This window comes from Macaca mulatta, chromosome 8, assembly GCF_049350105.2.
Source record: "Macaca mulatta isolate MMU2019108-1 chromosome 8, T2T-MMU8v2.0, whole genome shotgun sequence".
NCBI lineage: Eukaryota > Metazoa > Chordata > Mammalia > Primates > Cercopithecidae > Macaca > Macaca mulatta.
In genome coordinates, this window is record NC_133413.1 from 57,724,719 (window position 1) to 57,737,632 (window position 12,914).

General features: G+C 41.6%; 1 pseudogene; it reads right to left on the reverse strand.

Annotated features, from left to right (window-relative positions):
• Positions 1-2,280: 2,280 nt before the first annotated feature.
• On the reverse strand, positions 2,281-7,745 carry LOC144330576 (V-type proton ATPase subunit G 1 pseudogene; annotated as a pseudogene).
• Between the last annotated feature and the right edge of the window lie 5,169 nt (positions 7,746-12,914).

Below are 12,914 nucleotides of genomic sequence, written 5' to 3' on the forward strand. Positions count from 1 at the left end.
GCTATCTTGATGCCTCTCTGTCACCCACATTGTCTGCCTACTTAACACCCGGCTTTGCTCAGAAAACTTATATCTTGTGTCAAGGAGACAGGATGCAAAATTCTGAAGTCAATTTCCTTCTGGCTCCTGGCATGCCCTCACTCCTTTTCTGAGCCCAGCTTGTATTGTGCCAGAGCCTGTGTGGTCCCCTGATTTCTGCACAGTGTACAACTTTCTCCAATAGTCACATTGGCAAAAGGAGAACTTGGGGGCTGGCAGGTAATTAGAATTTCTCTCTCTCTTTCAGTAGTTTCATTTTGAATGTCTTATTTGTTCATGTGGATGTTTTAATTTAAAAAATTCTTTCTGATACTTTAAATTTTGTATCATAAGAATGTTTCCCTCTACAGTATCTGTCATACCAATTTATAACCACAGAAATGCAGGAATTTTATTTCTATTGGAAACATTACTATTGGGGGGAACCCCACCCCCAATATTTGTCATAGGTTCTTTTCTATTTCCTAGGCATCTCAGCTGGTTTGAGAAATAAAGGGAAAGAGCACAAGAGAGAGAAATTTAAAGCTGGGTGTCCAGGGGAGACATCATATGTCAGCAGGTTCCATGATGCTCCCCCAGCCGTAAAACCAGCAAGTTTTTATTAACGATTTTCGAAAGGGGAGGGAGTGCACGAATAGGGTGTGGGTCACAGAGATCACATACTTCACAAGGTAATAAAATATCACAAAGCAAATGGAGGCAGGGCGAGATCACAGGACCACCGGATGGGGCAAAATTAAAATTGCTAATGAAGCTTCGGGTGTGCATTGTCATTGATAACATCTTATCAGGAGACAGAGTTTGAGAGCAGACAACCTGTCTGACCAAAATTTATCAGGCGGGAACTTTCTTGTCCTAATAAGCCTGGGAGCGCTACAGGAGACTACCTTAAGGGGGCCGTCTATAGACCTACCCTCAGGGTGCATCCCTCTTTCTCAGGGATATTCCTTGCTGAGAGAAAGAATTCAGTGATATTTCTCCTATTTGCCTTTGAAAGAAGAGAAATATGGCTCTGTTCCATCCGGCTCACCAGCGGTCAGACTCCCAGGCCATCTCCCTTGTTCCCTGAACATCGCTGTTATCCTGTTCTTTTTTCAAGATGCCCAGATTTCATATTGTTCAAACACACATGCTCTACAAACAATTTGTGCAGTTAACACAATCATCACAGGGTCCTGAGGCGACATATATCCTCCTCAGCTTACAAAGAAGATGATGTGATTAAGAGATTAAAGACAGGCATAGAAAATCACAAGGGTATTGATTGGGGAAGTGATAAGTGTCCATGAAATCTTCACAATTTATGTTCAGAGATTGCACTAAAGAGAGGTACAAGAAATTATAAAAGTATTAATTTGGGGAGCTAATAAATGTCCATGAAATCTTCACAATTTACATTCCTCTGCCGTGGCTTCAGCCAGTCCCTCCATTCGGGATCCCTGACTTCCCGAAACACATTACTACAGCTATGTTTTACTTTTGAACAGAATTCTTACTTGTATAGGGTGCTTACTAATGTTAAATAGTTTGGAGTATATAACATTTACATTAAGGACTCATGGTAGAAAAAGGGTAAAGAGTTTAAAGGAAATAAATATTCAAACTGGGTCTTATTGCCAATTTTGGTGTAAATTAGTTTGTGTCATTTCAATTACAAAGATAAAAGTATGCCATATAATTTATGTAAAATTTGTTTTTGTAATGTACATAATGGTTATCAAGTCTTTTGACAGAAGAATATTTTCAAAGAATATACATGTGATGAATCCATAATGTCTGAAACTTTGCTGAGATATGAGTGGGGCACACTTCATTGTAAATTACAGCGAGGAAAAAATTAACAGTGGTAAGAGAGTGAGAGTGAGTGGATATTCACACAATTGTGAAATGTTTATTAGTTACCTTTTGTGATGTAGTGTGGTTCTCATTTTAAACCTTGGAAGGTGAAAATGTACAAACTATAAATATTAATGTTCAAACACTGACAGAAATTCTAGTATGAATTTTAAATATATATATATTATATTTTATTAATTATGAACTGGGTTATTTTATTATTCATTCTAATGAATATTTTAAGTGATGGTTTAATTTAATTGACATACAGTTGCCATTAAAAGGTTAACTCTCTCATAAAAAACATTTTTTCTATTTTAACATTCTTTGCCTCTCATTTCTTCCTTTCTTGCGCAACAAAGAGTCTTTACTTTCAAATTATTTTTAGTACAACAAGTAATAACATGAATTCTATCAAAAAGCAATTTTGATTAAGAGAAACTTACAGCAGCCCAGGCAATTACAGCAGTAGTCACTGTTCTAAGCCTTGGAAGGAATGGACTCCTTAGGGCTGGCTGCTGCTTCACACAGGTTACAAATAACTATTTACCACTTTTTCATTGACCTTCAAGAAAGCATTAGAGGAAAACTATTTAATCCCTTCCTTTCTTCAAAGGTTGTTTTTTTGTTGTTGTTTTACTAGATCTAAAAAAGAAAAACTCAACATTGCTATATGTTACTTGAGCCAAAAGGCATAGGAAAACAGACAGCACATAACCATTAAATTCCTAAGAAACATGAAGTAAAAGGATGACACATTTAGTTCTATGTCTGCACAAGAAACTGGATTTGCTGCTCTCCATAAAGTGAAGGGACCAACTATACAACATACAGAAATAATTAAATGCCTTCTTGTTAGAATAGAACTAGGGCTTTGCTAAAGTTTCTTATTCCATGAGGGCAGCTAAAATGCCAGTCCACAGAACAGGCGTTTGTCCTCCTATCTATTTATGCCGTAGTTTTCATGGATTTCTGGCTGGTTGTCGCAGACAAAGGCCAAGAAGTTATCCATGCCCTCTTCCCTGTTCTGCTGAAAGTAGGTCTGGAGGATGGTCGTTTTATCCTGGGTCTCCTCCACTTCTGTGCTGCAGCTGCCTTGGGATCCCAGTGCCACAGCTTCCTTGGCCTTGAACTCTTTCTCCCTCTGCAGGTGGCACTATTCAATTTCAGCCCGAACTGCCACTTTGGCCTGCTTCAGCCTCTGGTTCTTTTGGCTGCAGGCCTCTGACACCTTCTTAACGGCCTGCTTCTCAACCTGCATTAGCTGCTGGATCCCTTGCAACTGACTGGCCACGACAGTGGTGATTCTGAGACCAAGGTGAGTGGCCTAAATCAGTTCAAAGGACCCTGGGGTCAACTGACCCACCCAACCACAGTCTGCACCTGCGCCCTGCCACCTCTCATTTCTTAAAGTAAGTCAAACACCACACAGCAGAAATTTTAGAAGGTATAGCACAAAGTGAGCACATTAAGTATTTTTAAAATCTTTAAAATATGTCTTATAAGTAATCTTACACAGTGTTACCTATTCACATGTTACATCTTAACAGATGTATTTGGACAATCAGATTTCCCTCAGATTAAAGATGGTGTTGGTATTTTTTCAAGAAGTTATTTTAAAGCTGTTAGGGAAGTTTCTATAGTGTGGAACAATTCTTCTTTATAAAGTGATATTTTACCTATGTTATTAAAATATCAAATCAGAAACTAGATCAAGCTCTGGAAAACATTTCATTTACTTTTATACTATTTATATCTGATGCCTACTATAAATTATTTGCTGTGTCTGTGCAGATACTCTTAACTCATAAAAATAGATATTTATGAATATACTTTAAAACCTTGATTACCTTTGTACACTAACATTTATTTTAATAAAAGAAATTGGTAAGAACAATATGTTACATGTTGGCAAATCTAAAAGTGCTCAGTTTGACTCTCCATCATAACGCTCACAGAATTTACTCGTGTGCTCACTAGACACAATTTCTATAAGGAGAAAGTCTGTTTTATTCACCAACATATAGCCAACACCTGACACAGGAATACATGGCACAGAGCAGGTATTCAATAAATATTTGTCAATAATTGAATAAATATTTTCTCCAGCAAGTCAAAAAAAAGTGACCTTAAATAAATGGAACCAGAATAGCAACTGTTTCATTACACAACAAAAGGAGCTTTTTGCAAACATTCTAGGATTACTTATCGTAAGTAGGTGAAGAGTGCAACAAAAGTAATTTCCTCCAAAAATAAATAAATTTGCATTATGGGAAAAAAAGAAAAACAGTGACACTTTGTTCTACAAGCCTAGTAAGTGATATTTACAATATAAACTAATTTTAAACCACCGGAACGCTAAGTAAGGCAATTCCAAAACTATTGTTTCACAAATTAACTACAGAACGCATTCTCTTTCTGACAATACGCCTAACCTTAGATGAATATACTTTTTAACAACGTTACTGAACTCATAATATAAAATGTCTAATCAATTTATCATTTTTATCCTTGAATCTATGTTAGAGAGTTTTAGAAATAGAAGAAACCTATTAGATTCAAGTCATTTTTTAAAATTGTCTGACTTAAAACAGCTATTACATAATTAATACATTTGGAACAGCATTGATTGTTTTCAGATATATGTATTTCACATAGCATTGTTGAAATTAACCAGAACTAAAGTCTAATGAAAACATTCATCTATAATTTTTAAATGATTAACATTTTGAAATGAAAAAAGGCATAAAACATTATTGTGTTCTTAAATTAGAGACTTCTTAGCACATATAAAACTTACCTATTTCAGCTGGGCGCGGTGGCTCACACCTGTACTCCCAGCACTTTGGGAGGCCGAGGTGGGCAGATCGTGAGGTCGTAAGATCGAGACCACCCTGGCTAACACGGTGAAACCCCGTCTCTACTAAAAATACAAAAAAAGAAAAAGAAAAATTAACCGGGCATGGTGGCAGGCGCCTGTAGTCCCAGCTACTCTAGAGGCTGAGGCAGGAGAATGGTGTGAACCCGGGAGGCAGAGCTTGCAGTGAGCCGAGATCGTGCCACTGCACTCCAGCCTGGGCGACAGAGCAAGACTCCATCTCGGTGGGGGGGGGAATAAAAATAAAACGTACCTATTTCAATTAGGGCAATATCAAGATTTACAACATTCTCCATCATCATCAACATATTTCAAAATCTCCATTTTTAGGTACTTAAAAAAATGCACTAATGAAATGATGTGTTTTGTCTGACAATTCCACAAAGTTAGGAGTAAAGGGAAGGAAAAAGCACTTTTACAGTTAAATTTGAAGTCCTAAACAATTCATCATTTATTTAAGACTGCCTCTCTAAATTAAAAATGTATCAGCACTTTCAGTTACCAATTCTATACAATATAGAAATTTCACAAGTATCAATTTTTACTCTTTTTTTGAGACAGAGTCTCACTCTGTCGCCAGATTGGAGTGCAATAGCATAATCTTGACCCTCTGCCTCCCAGGTTCAAGCAATTCTCCTGCCTCAGCCTCCCAAGTAGCTGAGATCACAAGCACATGCCACCACGCCCTGCTAATTTTTTGTATTTTTAGCAGAGATGAGGATTCACCATGTTAGCCAGGAAGGTCTTGATCTCCTAACCTCGTGATCCACCCACCTCGGCCTCCCAAAGTGCTGGGAGCCACCACACCCAGCTACAGGTATCGATTTTAATCAGTTGAGTCCATTAATTTTCTATACAGTGAACATCTTTTTTTTTTGGTCAGGTTCCCATGGAAGGATAATGTAAATCTCACTTTCCCTGTCACCTTCGAGCCCAGAGGCAACCTGTCTCAACGATAACCAAAAAATGTAGTAAATGACTGATCTGTTTTTATTTTATTTTATTTTTATTTTATTTGAGGCAGAGTTTTACTCTGTCACCCAGGTGGGAGTTTAGTGGTATGACTTTGGCTTACCAAGGTCTCAACTCCCTGAACTCAACTGATCCTCACACCTCAGCTTCCCAAGTAGCTGGGACCACAGGCACATACCACCATATCTGGTTAAGATGAGGTCTCACCATGTTCCCCAGGTTGGTCTCAAACTCCTGGGCTCACGCTATCCTCCCACCTTGGCCTCCCAAAGTGCTCAGATTATAGGCGTGAGCCATCACACCTGGCACTGGTAGTCTGTTTCTGCAGTAAAACTTTTTTTCCACTAATCAAAATTTGCCATCTGAAGACATCGTTACTGTTCTGGAAGCATAGTTCCAAGATCATCTTTATTAATCATCACTGAAGCAATGGCTCCAACATTTGGCTCTAAAGACGTTCCCCCATTCACCATACAGGTGTCCCAACAATGAGAATAAACACAAATCTCTCAGGAGAAACAATGCTCATAGGTGCTTGAGAAAACTCTTTTGGTTCTTGAGTACAGGAAAGCATTTTTGGGTTTTTGGACTGTAGAGCAGTGATTTGTTATATCTATTTGCTATTTTTTCTATCAATTCTCAGTTCAATGCAAGACTCCAATGTCCTTGTCATTTTGCAATATTTTAAACATGCTCCAAAGCCAGACCTTCAACCCTGTTAATATTGAATGGCCAGCCTTTGCTCCTGTTCCAGTTTACAAATTGAGCCCTCAACTCTTCTATTTTTTCCATGGATCATCATAAGCTGAAATCTGATAGTGGGAAGCCAATCCTTTAGAGTGGGTCTATTTCTTAAGTTTTCCATTGCCACAGTCCCAGTATAGGACATTCTGGATGGATGTTTCCCAATAAGACTTCAGGTAGTGCTCTCACTGGCAAATGCCAGAGTCCTGAAGCCTCAGTTCTTTCGCCATGAATTCTTCTATGTCAAGTGCTCTACTCTGTTAATTCAAATTTAGTTGCTGTTCATAAAGTCCCTCAGGACTGGGGTTTATTCCAATCCATTTAGGGTATAAATTGATTTGCTGTCTCCATACTGAACTCACTACTATATACCTTTGGTAAGGCTTCTGGGAAGGAATGTGTATATTGAACATGTCAACATAAGTGACTCTCAGATAGTTCTGGATCAGGGTTTACCTCATAACTGATTTAAGTTTGTCCAAGACTTTACTCACAGCAGAAGCATTGTACCATCACCTCCTGCAGCTATGACAGCATCTGCCCCTGAGAGAACCTCTTCCTCATAGTCTCTCATCTCTAGGCGAACCTCAACTCCCACAATATGGCTGACATTTTTGCTGTGAACATGATGTGGTTCAATAAGTTCACTATAGCTACAGAGCAGCTGCTTGAAGTTCTTCTCCAGGAGCTCCCCTTAATGGTACTACTGCTGCTAGAACTCCTACTGGGTGGTTTTGGCCACCTTCCACCTGTGAGGGGTGGAAACCATCATTGGAATGGTGGCCACAGTCTGCCAGCTCACATGGCTTTATCTGCCCCAGATGCCAATGGCCACCACAGTCACCACTGGGCCATGCCGGGGGAACTCCAGTGACTGGGTTTCACAGTGTCACTGCCAGACTACCTGCATGTGAGGATGGCTGACAAGCAGGAAGCCTTGGTAAGGTCATCCTTGGCCCAGCCAAGTCCCCAGGCTCAGGCTCCCACCTCTGCTCCCCCCTTCCACCCCAAGGAGTGTTGGCCACGGATACTGCCCCAACCTGTAACATCACACCACCCAAGAAGGCAGAGGTTAGGTGCAGGGACATCAGTGGTCCATGCCATGAAGGAAACTTCTAATGAATTTGTAGTAAAATCTCTTATCTTCTAGGTAGAATATGTGACATTCTTAAATTAAACAAATGAATCTTCATTTCCTTATTCTTTTTGTTATTTCTACTGTGATTTGACAGTATTCCAGGTTAAATTTGCTCTTAATAGCTCCGTCAGCAGCCATCATGGGTGGTTCTAAATTAACATAGAAACAGTCCTAGTATCTCACCTTGAGGACTAATGCTTTTTTCTATTCCTTATTTTTTTTAAATGGCTCATGGTTCTGGATGCCTCCTTACCCCCATTTGAGCAGCACTGCAGAAAAAAAAAAAAAAAAAGGCTACTGGACTCCTCCTTTCCAGTGGCCCACATGCGTGTAGATGAAGGTATAAGGCAGGGGACAGAGTGCAGGGCCTGGCTGGGTGGGGCTGACCCAGGAGGCTGATCCAGGAGTGGGGCACCCCATCTAGGTTAAAGATGCAATGTCATTAAGACACTAGGGAAGTATAATCTATTTCATTAATTTTATGTTTATTTTTATGAAGACAGTGACTGAAATTAATAGGAAGTTTCTTGAGCACTGATTGAAATGCTTATTAAATGTTTTTCTATTTGAATATTTTGCAGTTGAGGTCAATGCTTCAGTGACCCCGTCCCCCTACGGCTCTCCAGCCTAAGCAATGAAGCGAGATCCCAACTCTAAAAAGGAAAAAATTGCAACGGGAAAGGGTTAATAAAAAGGCCTTGATGTGACCAGGTGCAGTGGCTCACACCTGTAATCCCAACACTTTGGGAAGCTGAAGTGGGCAGACTATCTGAGGTCAGGAGTTCAAGACCAGCCTGGCCAACAGGGTGAAACCCCGTCTCTATTAAAATACAAAAATTAGCCAGGTGTGGTGGTGGGTGCCTGTAATCCCAGCTACTTGGGAGGCTGAGGCAGGAGAATCACTTGAACCCAGGAGGCGGAGGTTGCCGTGAGCCAAGATCATACTGCTGTACTCCAGCCTGAGTGACAGAGTAAAACTCCATCTCAAAAAAACAAACAAACAAACAAACAAACAAAAAAAACAGAAAAAAAGGCCTTGAGATAAATCCACTGTTTCCACCCTTATGACTTATCCTATCTTTATTATAAAGGTATTATATTATTCTTAACTTATTATAAACATTAAATTTTATTATTTTGCCTCTGTTAATTTATTTTTATCACTAATCTTCATGTTTGAGTCCCAACACCTGCTAGGCGACATGACATACTCCCCCATTTCCAGCATCTTCCAGGAAACTCACAGAGCCAAGGCTGGTGCCTTCACTGAGTCATGAAGAAATGAGGATGGTTGTATTATTTTCCCTCCTAAAATGTCTTAGATTTGCCCACACCTTGGCAATCTTACATGGTCAGGGGCTCAAGGTCATGAGCAGCACTAAGGACTGGGTTCACTGGCGTCTGGCTCCCCTCTCTGCCCTCCAGCCGAGTTTATTTCTGTGACTCTTAGAGCAGCCTCACCCCATGGTTTTCTGTTCCTCCAGGAAGATTATTTTAAAATGAGTGATGGTTCATCGCTAGTATAGAAAATAGTGCTCTCTCCTGCACGCTGGTGCTGTATCCAGGGCCCAGACTGACGACCTCTGAGCAGAAGCATCTCTGTATCACCCCTGGACCCTGAACTGGGCATGGCCTGAACCAGCCTCTTTGGGCCTCCTCCAAAGTCTCCACTGGGAGATTTTTAGCTTTAAGCAAAACATTTCTGCCTGAATAAACATGAACAGAGTGAGAAGAAATGAGAAGTGAACTGATCTAAAGTTAAACTGAAGAAAATGATACCACATTGTCAGATCCATTTGGGAAAATCAGTTGCTATTTAAAGATCTGACAACCTAAGTCACCCCCTGAGCTGGACTTGGTCAGAACCACTAGTGGGGTGACTGCACCAGGCAAGGGGAGAAGAGAGTAGGTTAGCGCCTCACTTCCCCATGAGTCTGGGGCACTGTGTAAGCCTGCAAGCTGCTACAACAATAATAGTAAGCCTTGTCCTCAGGCTGCAGCCCAAGGATGTGCAGAATCCCTGCATTGGCTGAGGCATCTCTGGAGGCAGAGAAGCAGCTGGGACCCCAGAGCCCTGCTGCTTACTAGAGTTTGAGGAGTATCTCAGGAGAAACCTGGGAGGACTCCCTGGCCTCTGCTGGAAGCAGTACATTGCAGTCACTAACACTGAAGCCACTGCTCAGGGTGCAGGTGAGTGTGGCTGATGCTCCAGGCAATGCAGCGAGGGAGGGCGCTGAGTCAGTACAGGCTGGGAGAGAGAACTGCAGACGCAGACTCACATGGGGGCTGGGGCAGGGCCAGGGCCAGGGTGAAGTCCCTTGGGGGGCTGAGCCAGAGGGGCTGACAAGCTAAGGAGCTCACCCTGGACACCCAAATTTTGTCCTCACCTGTGCAATAATGGTGGAGCATGAAGAAGAGAGTTGTCCAGGTCACAGTGGACACACTACTCTTGCCTGTAGTGAAGGCTGCTGGTTCAGGCCTCTTTTTATCTTCATTGCTCTGATAGAGGAGGAGCTGTTTATACAAGTGTGCTCTCCTCCTGGTGATCTCTGTTCCACCTGAGAAGACAGCTGCAGTCTGGCGTTTATTTTTTAGACACAGGAGGCTGGTGGGTGAGATGCAGAGATTGTCCCATGGGAGGGTCAGACAGGACGCAGATACTAGAACCCTCTACAGACTCTGCCCCTCTCAGGGAAGACACAGTGCTGAGTCCTCATCAGCAACACAGGCACCAATGCCCAGCCCTGGGGAGTTCGGAGGGTAGCACAGATGGCATTCTGGACCCTGAAAGAGGCACATGGGGCCCATCACTGCTGGCACAGAGCCTGACACAGGGAGGGCACAGCTGCCCCTGCATGGTGACAAGTGACTGGCATTTTCCATTTACCATAGATCCCTGTTTCTGACATCTAAGGGGACTGCGCTATCTCCTCCGCTAACACCCTCCGTCCTCCTTCTCAGAGGAAAACCTACACAAGCAAACAATGATAAAAATAATAACAAAGCGTTTACATCACCAATCTACTTGCTGTTGAATTTTTGTTTTGTTTTGTTTTTTGAGACAGGGTCTCACTCTGTTGCCCATGCTGTGGTGCAGTGGCAGGATCCCAGCTCACAGCAGGAAGCCTCAACCTTCCAGTCTTGAGCAATCCTCTAATCTCAGCCTCCTTAGTAGCTGAGACTACAGGCACAGGCCACCATGCCTGGCTAATTTTAATTATTTTTACTTAAAGAATTTTAGTTAAATTTCAATTTAATTTAATAATTTTCACTAGAGATTAGGTCTCACTATGTTGCCCTGGGTGGTATTGAACTCCTGGGATCAAGAGATCCTACCACCTAGACCTCCCAAAGTAATTGGGATTACAGGTGTGAGCCACTGCATCTGGCCTGAATTTTTTTTATTTGATGTCTGCAGATAAGGAAATGTTTTACCAATTTTTTTTTAGAAGAATCTTGCTGTTTTGCCCATGCTGGAGTGCAGTGGCATAATCTCAGCTCACTGCAAACTCTGCCTCCCAGGTTCAAGTGATTCTCCTGCCTCAGCCTCCCAAGTAGCTGGGATTACAGGCACTAACCATCACACCCAGCTAATTTTTGTATTTTTAGTAGAGACGGGGTTTCACCAGGTTGGACAGGCTGGTCTCAAACTACTGACCTCAGGTGATCTGCCCGCCTCAGCCTCCCAAAGTGCTGGGATTCACAGGCGTGAGCCACCGCACCTGGCCTGTTGTACCATTTGTTCATATTTTCTTTTATATCATTTACTAAATTTGCTAGTTATTTTCTAATAGATATATTCAATGTTTATTTTTGTATACTGAGATCAAAAAATAAGGATTTTGAACTCTTTATAATATATTTTATTTCATTAGTTGCGAATTTGGCAATTTTAAAATTCATTCTAATAAATTTTTTGTACAATGTATTTTATTCTTGATAGATATTCATAGCATTCAAAACTTTTAAAATAAATGAATTCCATATTTATATTTGTATCCATTTTTATTGCCTCTATTACTGAATTGGCAGAAATTCCAGGTTAAAATCTTGCACAGTAGCTGTATCTGTAGCCATCATGCAGGATCCCAGATTAAAATGCAAACAATCCTAGTAGTTTTCCTTTAGAAGTAATGATTTCTTCTAGTCTAAAAATACACAATCTGGAAGAAATCATAGAAGTATATTTTATTTCTTACTTTCTATTTTATTTTCATTAAGGCAAGAAAGATAATTAAACTTAAGGGGAAGCCTCATAAGCATTTATTAGGAAAATCATGTGTGTATTTCGATTTGAATCTTATGGAATGAGAAAGAAGCCAACAAAATGACCTTAAGAAATCCACATCTCCCACCCTCTCAACTGATCCCATCTTTATCTCTCTGGGTCACCATGAGGTGTTTTCTCCACTGATCCTCATGCTTAAGCTCCATCTTCTAAGTAACCTTGACCCTCTCGTTCCAGAATTCTTCCAGGGCACTGACAAATCAAAGGCCAGTGTCTTCTTTTTTTTCTTTTTTTTTTTTTTTTTGAGACAGACTTTCACTCTTGTTGCCCAGGCTGGAGTGCAGTGGCACAATCTCGGCTCACTGCAACCTCGGCCTCCCGGGTTCAAGCGATTCTCCTGCCTCAGCCTCCCAAGTAGCTGGGATTACAGGAACCCGCCACAATGCCTGGCTAATTTTTTGTATTTTTAGTAGAGATGGAGTTTCATCACGTTGGCCAAGCTGGTCTTGAACTCCTGATCTCAGGTGATTCACCCACCTCAGCCTCCCAAAGTAGGCGAGTGTCTTAATTGTGTGATAAGTACATAGGGTAGTTGTCTTCTTTGTCCTCATAAACTGACCTGCATAATAAACCGCACATCTGCAATCTCAACATAGCCATGAGACCAGGGAGTCAGGACTAAAAACTCAGGTGTCACACACAGGTAGGGCTGGTTTGTTTCTTTTCACAGGGCTTCCTGTGCAGGACAGTCTTGAAATTTGCCCTCACGTGTGTCAGATCCCCCACAGCACCTCCTTTATCTCACTGAGGGGGTCTCTGAGGTGACCCCAGAACTCAGGTCAAGTGGAGGCAGCTCCTGGATCTAGGGTGGCCAAGAGACAGATCCAGGGGAGGGGAGCAGGGAGGGAGCCTGGGGTCGGCTCAGCAAAGCTCGGCCGTGCAGTCACAGGTCATCCCCAGGTGGCTCCAAGGCTTTGTCACCGCTCAGTCCTCCTCATCTTGCCAGTGTCATGTTAAGAGACACTGTTCAGGACAAGTACATATATGCTCTGAGGGGATCTTCTGGGATAATCTATGAT